Raw genomic sequence first — 12,713 nt, 5'->3', positions numbered from 1 at the left:
CACTCAAAGAACAAAAAATCCAATCAAGAAATGGGCAGAAGACATGAACAGACATTTTTCCATAGAAGACATCCAAATGGCCATAGACACATGAAAAAGTGTTCAACATCGCTCGGCATCAGGGAAGTCCAAATCAAAACCTCAATGAGATACCACCTCACACCAGTCAGAATGTCTAAAATTAACAAGTCAGGAAACGACAGATGTTGGCGGGGATGTGGAGAAAGGGGAACCTTCCTACACTATTGGTGGGAATGCAAGCTGGTGTAGGCACTCTGGAAAACAGTATGGAGGTTCCTCAAACAGTTGAAAATATTGCTACCATAAGATCCAGCATTTGCACTACTGAGTATTTACCCCAAAGATACAAATGTAGGGATCTGAAGGGGTACATGCACCCCAATGTTTATAGCAGCAATGTCCACAATAGCCAAACTGTGGAAAGAGCCAAGATGTCCATCGAGAGATGAATGGATAAAGAAGAGGTGGTATATACACACAATGGAATATTATGCAGCCATCAAAAGGAATGAGATCTTGCCATTTGCAAGGACGTGGATGGAACTGGAGGGTGTTATGCTGAGTGAAATAAGTCAATCAGAGAAAGACATGTATCATATGACCTCGCTGATATGAGGAATTTTTAACCTCAGGAAACAAATTGAGGGTTGCTTGTGTGGTGGGGGGTGGGAGGGATGGGGTGGCTGGGTGACAGACATTGGGGAGGCTATGTGCTACGGGGAGTGCTGTGAATTGTGCAAGACAGTTGAATCAGAGATCAGTACTTCTGAAACAAATAATGCAATATATGTTAAGAAAAAAAAAGAAGATAGCAGGAGGGGAAGAATGAAGGGGAGTAAGTCAGAGGGGGAGACGAACCATGAGACATGATGGACTCTGAAAAACAAACTGAGGTTTCTAGAGGGGAGGGGGTTGGGGAATGTGTTAGCCTGGTGATGGGTATTAAGGAGGGCATGTTCTGCGTGGAGCACTGGGTGTTATATGCAAACAATGAATCATGGAACACTACATCCAAAACTAATGATGTATGGTGATTAACATAACAATTAAAAAATTAAAAAAAAAGGGAATGTGTGATCAGGCAGGAGACTAGAACAAAACCATACACTAGGGATTCAGGGTATACTTTGATCTGTTAGAAGAAACTGTATCTCCAAATTTTAAGGAGAGAACAACTTATATATATATATATACACCAAAATAAGGGTAACTACTATGAAGGGATAGAATATGACTCTAAAACTGAAAAATAAAAAAAAATATTTTTTAAAAAGGGATTGATAAGATATTGGGTGAAAAAGGGTAAAAGAAAAATTAAAAAAAAAAGAGAGTAGAAAAGACAGTTAAAAAAAAATAATTTTCTCTCACAGGCCGGACGTGGCATAGGAAGAGTTCTGGCTTTGCCCTCTGCCGCTGCCGCCGCCACTACTAGAGCCGCTGCCGCTGCCGCCGAAGCCGTCGGGGCTTGTTATTTCTAAAATTGCGCCCCTAGACATGGACAAGTATGTGGAGATAGCGCGGCTGTGCAAGTACCTACCGGAAAATGACCTGAAGCAGCTATGTGACTATGTTTGTGACCGCTTCTTAGAAGAGTCAAATGTCCAGCCAGTATCGACACCAGTAGCAGTGTGTGGAGACATACACTGACAGTTTATGACCTTTGTGAACTATTCAGAACTGGAGGTCAGGTTCCTGACACAAACTACATATTTACATATCACATATTATGGTGATTTTGTAGACAGAGGTTACTATAGTTTGGAGACCTTCACTTACCTTCTTGCACTAAAGGCTAAATGGCCTGATCGTATTACACTTTTGCGAGGAAATCATGACAGTAGACAGATAACACAAGTATGTGGATTTTATGATGAGTGCCAAACCAAATATGGCAATGCTAGTGCCTGGAGATACTGTACCAAATTTTTCGACATGCTCACAGTAGCAGCTTTAATAGATGAGCAGATTTTGTGTGTTCATGGTGGTTTATCTCCTGATATCAAAACACTGGATCAAATTCGAACCATTGAATGGAATCAGGAAATTCCTCATAAAGGAGCATTTTGTGATCTGGTTTGGTCAGATCCTGAAGATGTGGATACTTGGGCAATCAGTCCCCGAGGAGCAGGTTGGCTTTTTGGCACAAAGGTCACAAATGAGTTTGTTCATATCAACAATTTAAAACTCATCTGCAGAGCACACCAACTAGTGCACGAACACTATAAATTTATGTTTGATGAGACACTGGTAACAGTATGGTCTGCTCCTAATTACTGCTATCATTGTGGAAATATTGGTTCGATCATGGTCTTCAAAGATGTAAATACAAGAGAACCAAAGTTATTCTGGGCAGTTCCAGATTCACAACGTGTTATTCCTCCCAGAACGAGGACACCGTATTTCCTTTGAGACCTTCGCCCATCCTGCTGACCCATTTTTCTTCCCTCTTCTTACCCCAACTTTCGTGTATTTCCCTCTACAATATACTTTTTATCAAGCAAAAAAAAAAAAAAATTTACCTTTGAAAGACTAAAGAATCATGGTAAAAAAGCCATGAATTCTATGTGCTGTATTCCCCCAGCGCTAGGATTCTGCCGTTCTCATTGATGGGTAAACTTGGTCTTTGCTGGCTGTTCTTGCTGATCTTCTGGGGGAGGGTCCTGTTGCCGTGGTTCCCAAATGTCTTTGCCAGAGGCGGAATTGCCCCACCCTTGCCAGGTCCGAGCTAAGTAATCTGCTCGGGTTTGCTCTTTGGAGCTTATGTTCCCTGCAAGCTTTCCATACAGCTTTGGAGGACGAGAGTGAAAATGGCGGCCTCCCAATCTCCACTCTGGAGGAGCTGAGAACTCGGGACCCCACTTCTCTGTGTGCCCCCAGAGAAAAGAAGTCAATCACTCCTGTCTCCCGGGTCTCCAGCCGCACTCCATGCTCACCTGGCCTGTGACAGAGTGTTTCCGTCTCTGGCACCTGGCCCCGTGGAGTCTCCAAACCCAGCAGATCCCTGCAGTGCGCTCCCGCACCATTCCTCCCAGGGGAGGAAGAGGAGTCTCCCCCGATCTGCCGCTGGTTGGGTCCCTACTGGAGGAGAAGTGGCCCGACTGTGCCACGGATCACAGTTTATGGCAACCCAGAGCTGAGCGCCCACTCCTCAGCTCCATCTCTGCAGCTGGCTTCCCCACTCCAATCCTTGGGAGCCCTGCTGCCTCAGGCACCCCTGGTCTTTCTGTGACCCCAAGGGTCCTGAGACCACACTGACCCCACGACGGTTCCACCCCCCGCTTAGCCACTGGAGCGACGTCCCTCAGCAGAGCTAACTTCTAAAAGTTCCGATTTTGTGCTCCGCGGCTCTAACACTTGCCAGAAGCGGCCAACAGAGGCCCCCTCCCCCGCCGTCTAGCCTCCTGAGTATTGCCTCAGATTCACTTCTCCACACGTCCTACCTTCCAGAAAGTGGTTGCTTTTCTGTTCAGAGAGTTGTTGCTACTCTCCTCTTCGATCTCCTGTTGAGTTCGTAGGTGTTCAGAATGGTTTGATCCCTATCCACCTGAATTCCTGGGACCAGACGAAATCCAGGTCTCCTACTCCTCCGCTATCTTGCTCTGCCTCCAATTTCATCCTTTTTTTTTTTTTTTTTTTAAGATTTTGTTTATTTATTTGACAGAGAGATAGAGAGCACAAGTAGGTAGAGCTGCAGGCAGAGGGATCTGACCCTGGGATCATGATCTGAGCTGAAAGCAGCCGCTTAACTGACTGAGCCACCTAGGCACCCCCCTCACATTTAGGAATTTTATCCTTTTTAAAGGCTGAGTAATATTCCAATGTGTGTACATATCTGAAAAGTTCTTTTTAAATAAAAATTATTGTGATTTTTTTTTATTTTTTAAAGCACTTTTTAAAGCTCTTCTTCATTTGGTCTTCTTGAATTCCACTAGGAAGAAAACTCAGAAAAAAGAGAATACTTTCTCTTTTCCCTAAATTGTCCAGATGGTTTAGCTTCACATCAATAGGTGAACAGCATCTCACAGTCTTTTTTAATTTATTTTTCACCTACAGGACTGACCGGCCATGAGGGGAAAGGCCAGCTGTAGAAAGGCACCGTGCTGTCTGTGCTCTGGATAGTCGTGGATACCCAATGGCCAGGCAGCCATGGATGACAAGATGTGCTGGACTCCCCTGGGAACCAACTCTCTTGGGGGTGATGGACACTGTCTGTGTACCTAGATTTAGACCAATGCTGGCTGGCATTTCCAAGGACTAGAGAAGTACAGCCAACAGAAAGGTGCCAATATGAGGGGTCAGGGGCTTCTGAGAAGAAGATGAGGAGGACTGAATAAATGTCTGATGGCACAGTAAGGCCACAGCAAGAGAAAGGCAGGGGCACCAACAGTGGCCGCAGCGGACCCTGCAGAGCAGTGGGGCAGGAAGGGCAACAGCACCCCCATCAACCTGGACAATAATCATTGCAGGGCAGGAGAGACGCGAGCGGTGGCAGAGCAGAGGGCAGAGGCTCTGATGGGGTGAGAGACATGCCCTCCTCCTTGGGGTTATACAGAGCAACACAAGAAGTTCTGGTGCTGAGGTCCCCCTACCCTGCAGGTGGATATCGATCTAGCTGGCTACACTGATCAAAGTCCCAGGAGGCAACAAATGACACACTAGTACTGGGTGATTGAAGAAGAGTTGAGCAGGAGACAAACCAAGGCACGGACTCAACTACAGAGAACAACTTGATGGTTACCAGGGAGGAGGGGGAGATGGACGGGGGAAATAGGGGATGGGGATCAAAGAGTGCACTTGCCATGAAAAGAATAACAAGAAGAAAAGTGGAGTAGGGGCTATTTACCAACGAGATGGAAACTTACCAAGGCTGGTGCCATCCTTTGGAGGCATGTGCCAGGCCATCCTCAGCCCTCCACCCAAAGGGCAGAGAGCAGTTGCCACTTACATGAGAGCTGGGACCTACATGTGAAGACACAGCAGCCTGAATGGATCTCACAGGGAGAGAGCAGGAGGAAGAATTCACAACCCCCTCCTCCTCCCCCTTCTGAAGTCTGCCCCGTGTGCCCCATTTGCTGAACCCAAATGAAAGCCACAGGGCAGAATGATGTGGTCCATACTCCACGAGCCTCCCAGAATATACAGCGTGCTAGAGACAGGTGAGGGATAATCCAGAGGAGCAGATGGGACATATAGCAGCACTGACTGTCACAGCAGCCCTACCTGGGGTCCTGGGTCAGTGTGTCTAGTGGAGAATCAGATTAACTGAGTGAAATACCTCTTTGGAGTCCAGGAACTGGCAGGTAGTTGGTGCGGGGGTGGGGGGGCGGTGATGGAACACCATAAGGCGCCAGACTTTCTGCCTAAGCAAACTAAGTCTCAGGGATGACTTGGAGTTAACTAGTTCCAGCAATTACTGTCAACTGGACTGCATTTATGTCCTCATGCTCATACTGCTGGGATGCTTGTGATACATGAATGTATTGATTTGCTACAGAGGTTTAGTTAGGTTTACGTGCAAAATGCAGCCTCAGAGCCAAAGTTTTATGTTCCTCATTGGAAGGGTCTCCTCCTCCCAGCTCCTCTGCCAGAGCTTCAGTCCTCAGATGGGTTCCTTAAGCCGGTGTCAGAAGAAACCCTATCACCCTCGCTCTGATGCTTATTACACGGAAGCCAGTGTCTTCATGGTGAAACATAACGATCCCTGTCTCCCAGGCCGGTTAAGAGGATCCAACAGGCCAGGATACATGAAAGTACTTTGTGACCTGTAGAGTATGACAGACATCATGACACACAGGGGCAACAGCAGAGATAACATGGTGCCCTGCATTCTGTTTATCGTCAGTACCCACCTTTTTCATCCAAAGGTTTCTTAATGGTACCTAGGCACATAGTACCTCATCCAGGTGCGTTTGGAAAAAGTTAGAATGTTTTATACTTTAACACTAAGCCAGAAAAATTGATACAAGAAATGCACAGTCTGGCTCACAACACACAGGTTTCTGGTCTGCCACACCTGATTTCTCTTCTCCGGGCTCACCCTCTTCCCTGCAGGGCCCAGGGGCTGGGAAGTTTGACTGAACCCCTCACCGCATGCCTGCTGGTCAGCCTCAACAGCTACATGGGGCCTCCGCCTCTTACACCAACCCCAAGGACACTGAGATCTGCTGGAAAGGGTGAGTACTCCCTTTGTCTTTGACTGTCTGCACAGACCAGAAGCACTATCTGCCATGATGGAAGCTGTCAAGAAGCTGGGCACTTCCGGGCCATCTGTGAGAGGCTCAGTGTGTGATCATGTGGCTGGACGATGGATGAGTGTGCTCAGGACCAGGGACAGACTAGGATTGTGGACTTTACTTGGTTCAGTGGGTTAGGTGGTGGCAGGGCTGTGAATTTAATCCAGGCACATGCCAGAAGCACGCACAAAGATTGGTGCATTTTTGGAGCCTTTTCAAGCTCCTTAATTTGCAGTCCTTTCCTACTCCATACCATGTCTCCCTTTGTGTTCCCTGATGCATGAATGTCACCACTTGTTACCTACTTACCCAAGACAGAAAGTTGGAGGTCATTGTTATTCTTCCCCCTTCCCTTATCTTGGCCCCACACAATCACTCATCAGTTCCCACTGGCTTTCACCTCTTAATATGATATTTCCAAAAGCCTTCTGCTTTTCCCCATTCCCACTGCCCCTTTCTGACTCAGGGATCAGACCACAGTTCTGATAAATAACCCCAAGTTGTCTCTCTGCCTAGACTCTCCACTCTTTCATCCATTCAGACCCCAGCTAGAAGGTGGCTTGTACTAGCCTCCCCTTATCCTCAGGATGAAGCGCCAGCCTCTTAACTCAAAGGATGAAGGTCTGCAGGATCATGCTATGAGTTGGCTCCAGCCTCATGCCTCTCCTTAACTAACCACCTCACCCTCCAGGAGCTACTTTCTGTCCTTAGACTGATTTTGCCTTGGGGTTATTTCTACCCATAATGCCTGTTCCGTTTTATTAGCTAATACCTCCTCACCTTCCAGGCAGATCCTCCTTCTGCACATGTTCCTGATCTCCCAGGAGAATCTTCCTGAGATCCTTCTTGGTGATCTTATAGAACTTTTCTTGCCTTTGCCATTCTGTCTTGCAATTCCGTGTTTACTTATCTGTCTCTCCCACTAGATTCTTCACACCTTGAGGAAGAGATCTATGAGCTTTTAGCTATTTGATCCTCAGTATCTAGTATAATAGCTTATACGCAGTGGAGAACCTATTTGAATGAATGATTGAACAGGTAAGATAATGTGTCAGAACATAGATTCTAGAGCCAGAATGTCTGAGTTTAAGTCTGCTCTCACACTTAGCAGCTTTGTGAACTCCACCAAGTGCCTTACCTTCTCTGTGCCTCAGTTTCCCCATCTATAAAAGGAGAATTCAGTATGAAAGAGAAGTTGCATTTGAAGAAACTCTCTACTGGATACAATGAGTCATTTAGAAAGATGGTTAGACATCCACAAAGATACCTGAAGATCATGTCTTCTCTCTGCATATCCAAATCCTATCCATCACTATTCCATTATTAAGCTATTCTGCTACGAAACCTTCCCTCTGCACCACATTGTAAGGGACTTTCTTCACCTGCACATTGATAAGATTCTTATCTCCTCTTCACCTTGTGTCTTGCCCTGTGCACATGGCCTTGTATTTTAGTTTGATATATGTGTGCATGTTTTTGATGATCCTTGAGCACAAGAGCCATAGCTTGTGTTTTTCTGTGCCCCCACAGTGCCTAGCAATGTGGATTGGATATGAGGCACCTCATATATGCTTGTAGGTAGCATTCAGATCTTCATTAATGAGAATTACTTCCCATGAGATATAGCCAAATTAAAACTGGTCATTTTCATTTGTATCCATCTTCAAATGTTGAGAGATGCATTGATAGGGAGAAGTGGAGCTGCAATATCACCTTTTTAGCAAGCAAGAACAGGCTTCTTTCTGAGGGCTTTGGACTTTTAACACATAGGGAAATCAGAAAGGGAAGAGGATGTGTGTACATGTGTCAGTGTGTGGATTTAAAATCACCTTCCAGGGCGCCTGGGTGGCTCAGTTGGTTAAGTGACTGCCTTCGGCTCAGGTCATGATCCTGGAGTCCCGGGATCGAGTCCCACATTGGGCTCCCTGCCCGCAGGGAGTCTGCTTCTCCCTCTGACCCTCTTCCCCCTCATGCTATCTCTCATTCTCTCTCTCTCAAATAAATAAATAAAATCTTTAAAAAAATAAAATAAAAAATAAAAAAAATAAAATCACCTTCCATGTAAACGTCTGCATGAAAGAATCAGTCAGCACTTATCAAGTCCTCTGATAATAAATAAATAAATAAATAAATAAATAAATAAATAAATAAAACAAAAGTCACTGTCCCAGCCAGGACTGCAAAGAAAATAGTCTACCAGGGATTCCAAACTCAAGCTTCTGCAAGTTTGTAGCTTTCAAATGGATCTAATGTAAAATCAGACTATAGCTACAGGTTCAGGGAACATCTCGGTCATTATTAACTGGTCTCTGTCCACTCACAATTAAGTCCACTACTTTGCAACACCTCAAACCAAGTAGACTTGGGAAAGCATGCCAGGATAATGTTCCTTGCTCACCAAATATATTTTAAGCTTGCTTACTATTTCTCCCTCATGAAATATGTACAAGAAGTATTTAATACCTTAAAGACCTTGAAAACTCTATTGCTTGTTCTAACTAAAGTTTCACAATGAATAACATTGATTGATTCTTTTAATTCAATATTATACCAATTCAAGAACACTAGCACCTTTTTCTTTTTTTTTAAGATTTTATTTATTTATTTGACAGAGAGAGACACAGCAAGATCAGGAATACAAGCAGGGGGGAGTGGGAGAGGGAGAAGCAGGCTTCGCACTGAGCAGGGAGCCTGATGTGGGACTCGATCCCAGGACCCTGGGATCATGACCTGAGCCGAAGGCAGACGCTTAACGACTAAGCCACCCAGGCGCCCCAGGAACACTAGCATCTTGATCCTTGGACACATATCCTTGAACAACAGAGTAGTCATGCAGAGGAGAAATACCTGCATGTACGCTGGTGGATAAGGAGAGGGTAAATGACTCTATTGATATGCAATGTCTCCTATGGAAATCAAAACTCCTGATAGGAAGGTGGCCCATGTGTTGGCCTTCTGGCTGTGCACTGGTCTGAGAATTTGGGGGAACATGTCTCTCTAACTGGCCCCATAAGAGAGTGATGAAATACAATGCCTTAGATTAAGTCCCCCAAACAGAAGTGTCTCCTGACAAAGGCCACACATTAGCGTGAGGAACTTTCTAGAGCACCCTTCCACCCACACTGCAGAATATCAAAAATGCATGTGGCCATATGTTTTATGTTGGCCATCTAACTGGATCCTGCCCCTGGGGCTCTACAGCTTCAGTCAATACGGCTGCCGTTCATCTGGCCCCAACGCCAAAGAAAGGCACTGAAATTTTACTCACACACATCATGTCCATATTATGAAGTCTCAAAGTTTCTTTTTCCAGATCTTTCATTTCTGGAAAGCCCTCGTCTTTCTCCATCAAGAAAGAGTTCAGGTCAAAGCTGCCTTAGCCCTTCCTCAGTGCCTTTAACACTGCCCAGAAGTGGGATTTTTATTCCCAACCATACATATTTATCAGTCCACAGCATGGGGCCTCCATTTGTCTTGCTCATCTCTGTCTTTTTAAAAACCATCTCTGACGTGCTCACTACAATCCCTCTGTATCTGTCAACTCACTCGGAGCACAGGTCACTTTTACTGAATCCCTGAGTTCTCTAAAGATCCCAGGTACCTCCAGGGCTTTACATTTTTAAAGCTGGAGCCTTAAATCTGCCTTCTTTTTGGGATCATTACCCCCTTGCTATTCTCACTAAGAATTTAAACCCTTGCATCTTTGGCTCTTCTGGGTTTCTCTTATGAAAGCAGTTGCACAGAAATTCTATGGGGTAAAACCCTTTTTTAAAAACATCATAATCTCAAGGTGGCTTTAAATCATAACACATTTGTTCACTTGGGAGTTCTCTGGAAACAGCGATAGGGAAGGGGTAATGAGCCCAGTAATGAGCTACTATGGCATGCATCTCGAAATTCTACTTCAGTCTAGTTACCAATGAGAAGCCTAGCCTAAATTATTAAGATGTAAGAAGCAGTGGTGTGTTAGACCTCAAACAACAAATCGCGTGTGGTGTTATACAATCGATTTTAAATAAGCATTTTACTGAAGTATAACATATATATAGGAAAGTCGACGAATCATGTGTGTATGCGGCTCAAGCAATCAACACAAAGTGAAAACATACATACAACCACCACACTGGGCGACAAATGGAACATTATAAGCATCTAAATATGTCTCTTCACACACTGTCCCCCAGCGACGAGCCCATCCCCTACTTCCAAAAAGATAAGCACCATAGATTAGCTGTGGCTGTGCTAGCCTTTAGTCATTATATAAAAAGATAATACAGAGGATTCATTTGTCTCTGACTCCTTTTGTTCCGTTCTGTTTGTGAGGGTCATTTGTGTTAGTTGGCACATCAATCATTTATCCGTTTTCCTTGCAGGATAGTGTTCTGCTGTATGGCAATAACACGATATATTGATCCATCAGTTTATTCTTAAGTTTTGGCTATTTTGAATAATATGATGTGCTCAGCCACCTCTGAGATAGCCCCCAATGATCTCTGCCTCCTGAGAGCATTTCTGTATACTTCCTTCCCAAAGAACTGTGTCATTTGCCTTGATTACACTTGCTGGTTTGCTTGGTGAGGAAAGCCTGCCACTATGTTGTGAGCTTCCCTCTGGATGGGCCCATGGGGCCAGGAAGTGAGGGTGGCCTTTGGCCAATAGCCCACAAAGAATGAATCCCATGAACCCCGATCATGAGCTTAGAAGCAGAGTCTCTCCCAGTCCAGCCTTCAGTGAGACCACAGCCCTGGACCCTCATGAGAGACCTTGAGCTGGGGGCACCCGGAGAAACTACACACAGATGCCTGAGCCACAGAAACTGTGACACGATAGGTATTATTGTTGTAAAGTGCTAAGTTTGGGGTATAACTTGTTACACAGAAACAGAATCAATGCAGGAATATAAACATTTTATACATATTTTGTTTGCATATTTCTGTTGGGTTACACGTTATGCATATGTTCAGCTTTAATCAATCCTACCAGTTTCCTAAGCAGTTGTAGCAATTTATTCTCCCAAAAGCAAAATATAAGAGTTTTAGTTCCTCTGTACCCTGACCAACACTGGTGTTGTCAGTCCCAAGCTGGGACAAGTGAATAGGGGCCTCTTATCAGGGTTCCCAACAAACAATAAGGTTGAGCAACTTTCAGATGTTTGTGGGCCATGTGGATATCCCACTATGAAATGCCTACTTTCCTATTGGGTTGTCTTTTTCTTATTGATAAGACCTCATTCTTTTTATATTTTTGTATATAAGGTCTTTGCTTGGTATATATATTGCAGAAGCTGTCTCCCAAAGTGAGATGAGATAGTCTTTTCTTAATGGGTTTTTTGATAGATATTTGTTCTTAATTTTAGTGTAGTCCAGTTTATTATTTAAAATTAGTATTTTGGTGTGTCCTATTTAACAGCTCTTCCCCTACCTCAAGATCATGAAGCTATTTTCTTATGTTATCTCCGAGAAGCTATATTGCTTTACCATTTACATTTATACCTATGATCTACTTGAAATTGATTTTTCATGTGTGATGGAAGGTGGGGGTCAAGATTCATTTTCTTCTGTATGGATAGCCAATTAACTCAGCACCACTTTATGGGACAAAACCTTTATTACCCACTGCACTACAGTGCTTCCTTTGCCATCAATCGAGTTCATATATACAAGTATCTGTTTCTGGGTTCTATTTTTTCCTGTTGGTCTATGTGTCTATCCTTGAACCCAAAGCCTGTTGAATTAATTGTTGTGGCTATGTAATCTGTCTTTATAACTGGTAAAATAAGTCCTCCCATCTCTTCAAGATTGTCATGGCTATCCCTGACCCTATACATTTTGGAATGGCCTTGATTTTTACACACACACACAAATCAATTTTTAAATTTTTATTGGAATTGCATTTAGTCTGTGGATCAATCTGAAGATCACTATTTTCCTTTTAATGTTGGATCATCCAATTCAGGAACATGTTATATGACTTCATTTATTTAGGTGTTCTTTAATTTTTTTCAATAAAATATACTTTTCTGTGTAGAAGCCTAACATTTTTATTTACATTCCCTCTTAGGTATTTGAAGTTCCTCGATGTTTTTGTAAAGATACCTTTCTATAAAATTTTATTTTCTATTTTTTACTCACATAAAAATTAATTCACTTGTAAAGTGTCCAAGTATATAGAAGTCTTGCCAAATTAATTTATTAAGTCTAAGAATTCATCAAGTATATTTCTTTGGATTTTATACTTACACAGTACTATCATCAGCAAATAATGATACTTTTCTTTCTTTCTAATCCTTACATTTTATTTCTTTTTCTTACCATATTGTACTGCCTATGATCTCCTTTAGAATGGTGAATACATACAAGGGTAGAGGACGTCTGTAGTCCATTCCTGATCTGAGAAGAAAAGCTTTCAGCATTTCGCCACTAAATATAATGTTTGCTGTAAGTTGTTTGTAGATAATCA

General features: G+C 43.6%; 1 pseudogene; it reads left to right on the top strand.

The window, feature by feature from the left end:
• Window positions 1–1,506: 1,506 nt before the first annotated feature.
• Window positions 1,507–2,430, top strand: LOC114199386 (serine/threonine-protein phosphatase 6 catalytic subunit-like; annotated as a pseudogene).
• Window positions 2,431–12,713: the final 10,283 nt, after the last annotated feature.

This window comes from Eumetopias jubatus, unplaced genomic scaffold (assembly GCF_037043125.1).
Source record: "Eumetopias jubatus isolate StellerSeaLion01/CBP00866 unplaced genomic scaffold, mEumJub1_p1.0 scaffold_9, whole genome shotgun sequence".
NCBI classification, from domain to species: domain Eukaryota; kingdom Metazoa; phylum Chordata; class Mammalia; order Carnivora; family Otariidae; genus Eumetopias; species Eumetopias jubatus.
This window is presented reverse-complemented; position numbering and strand designations above follow the sequence as displayed.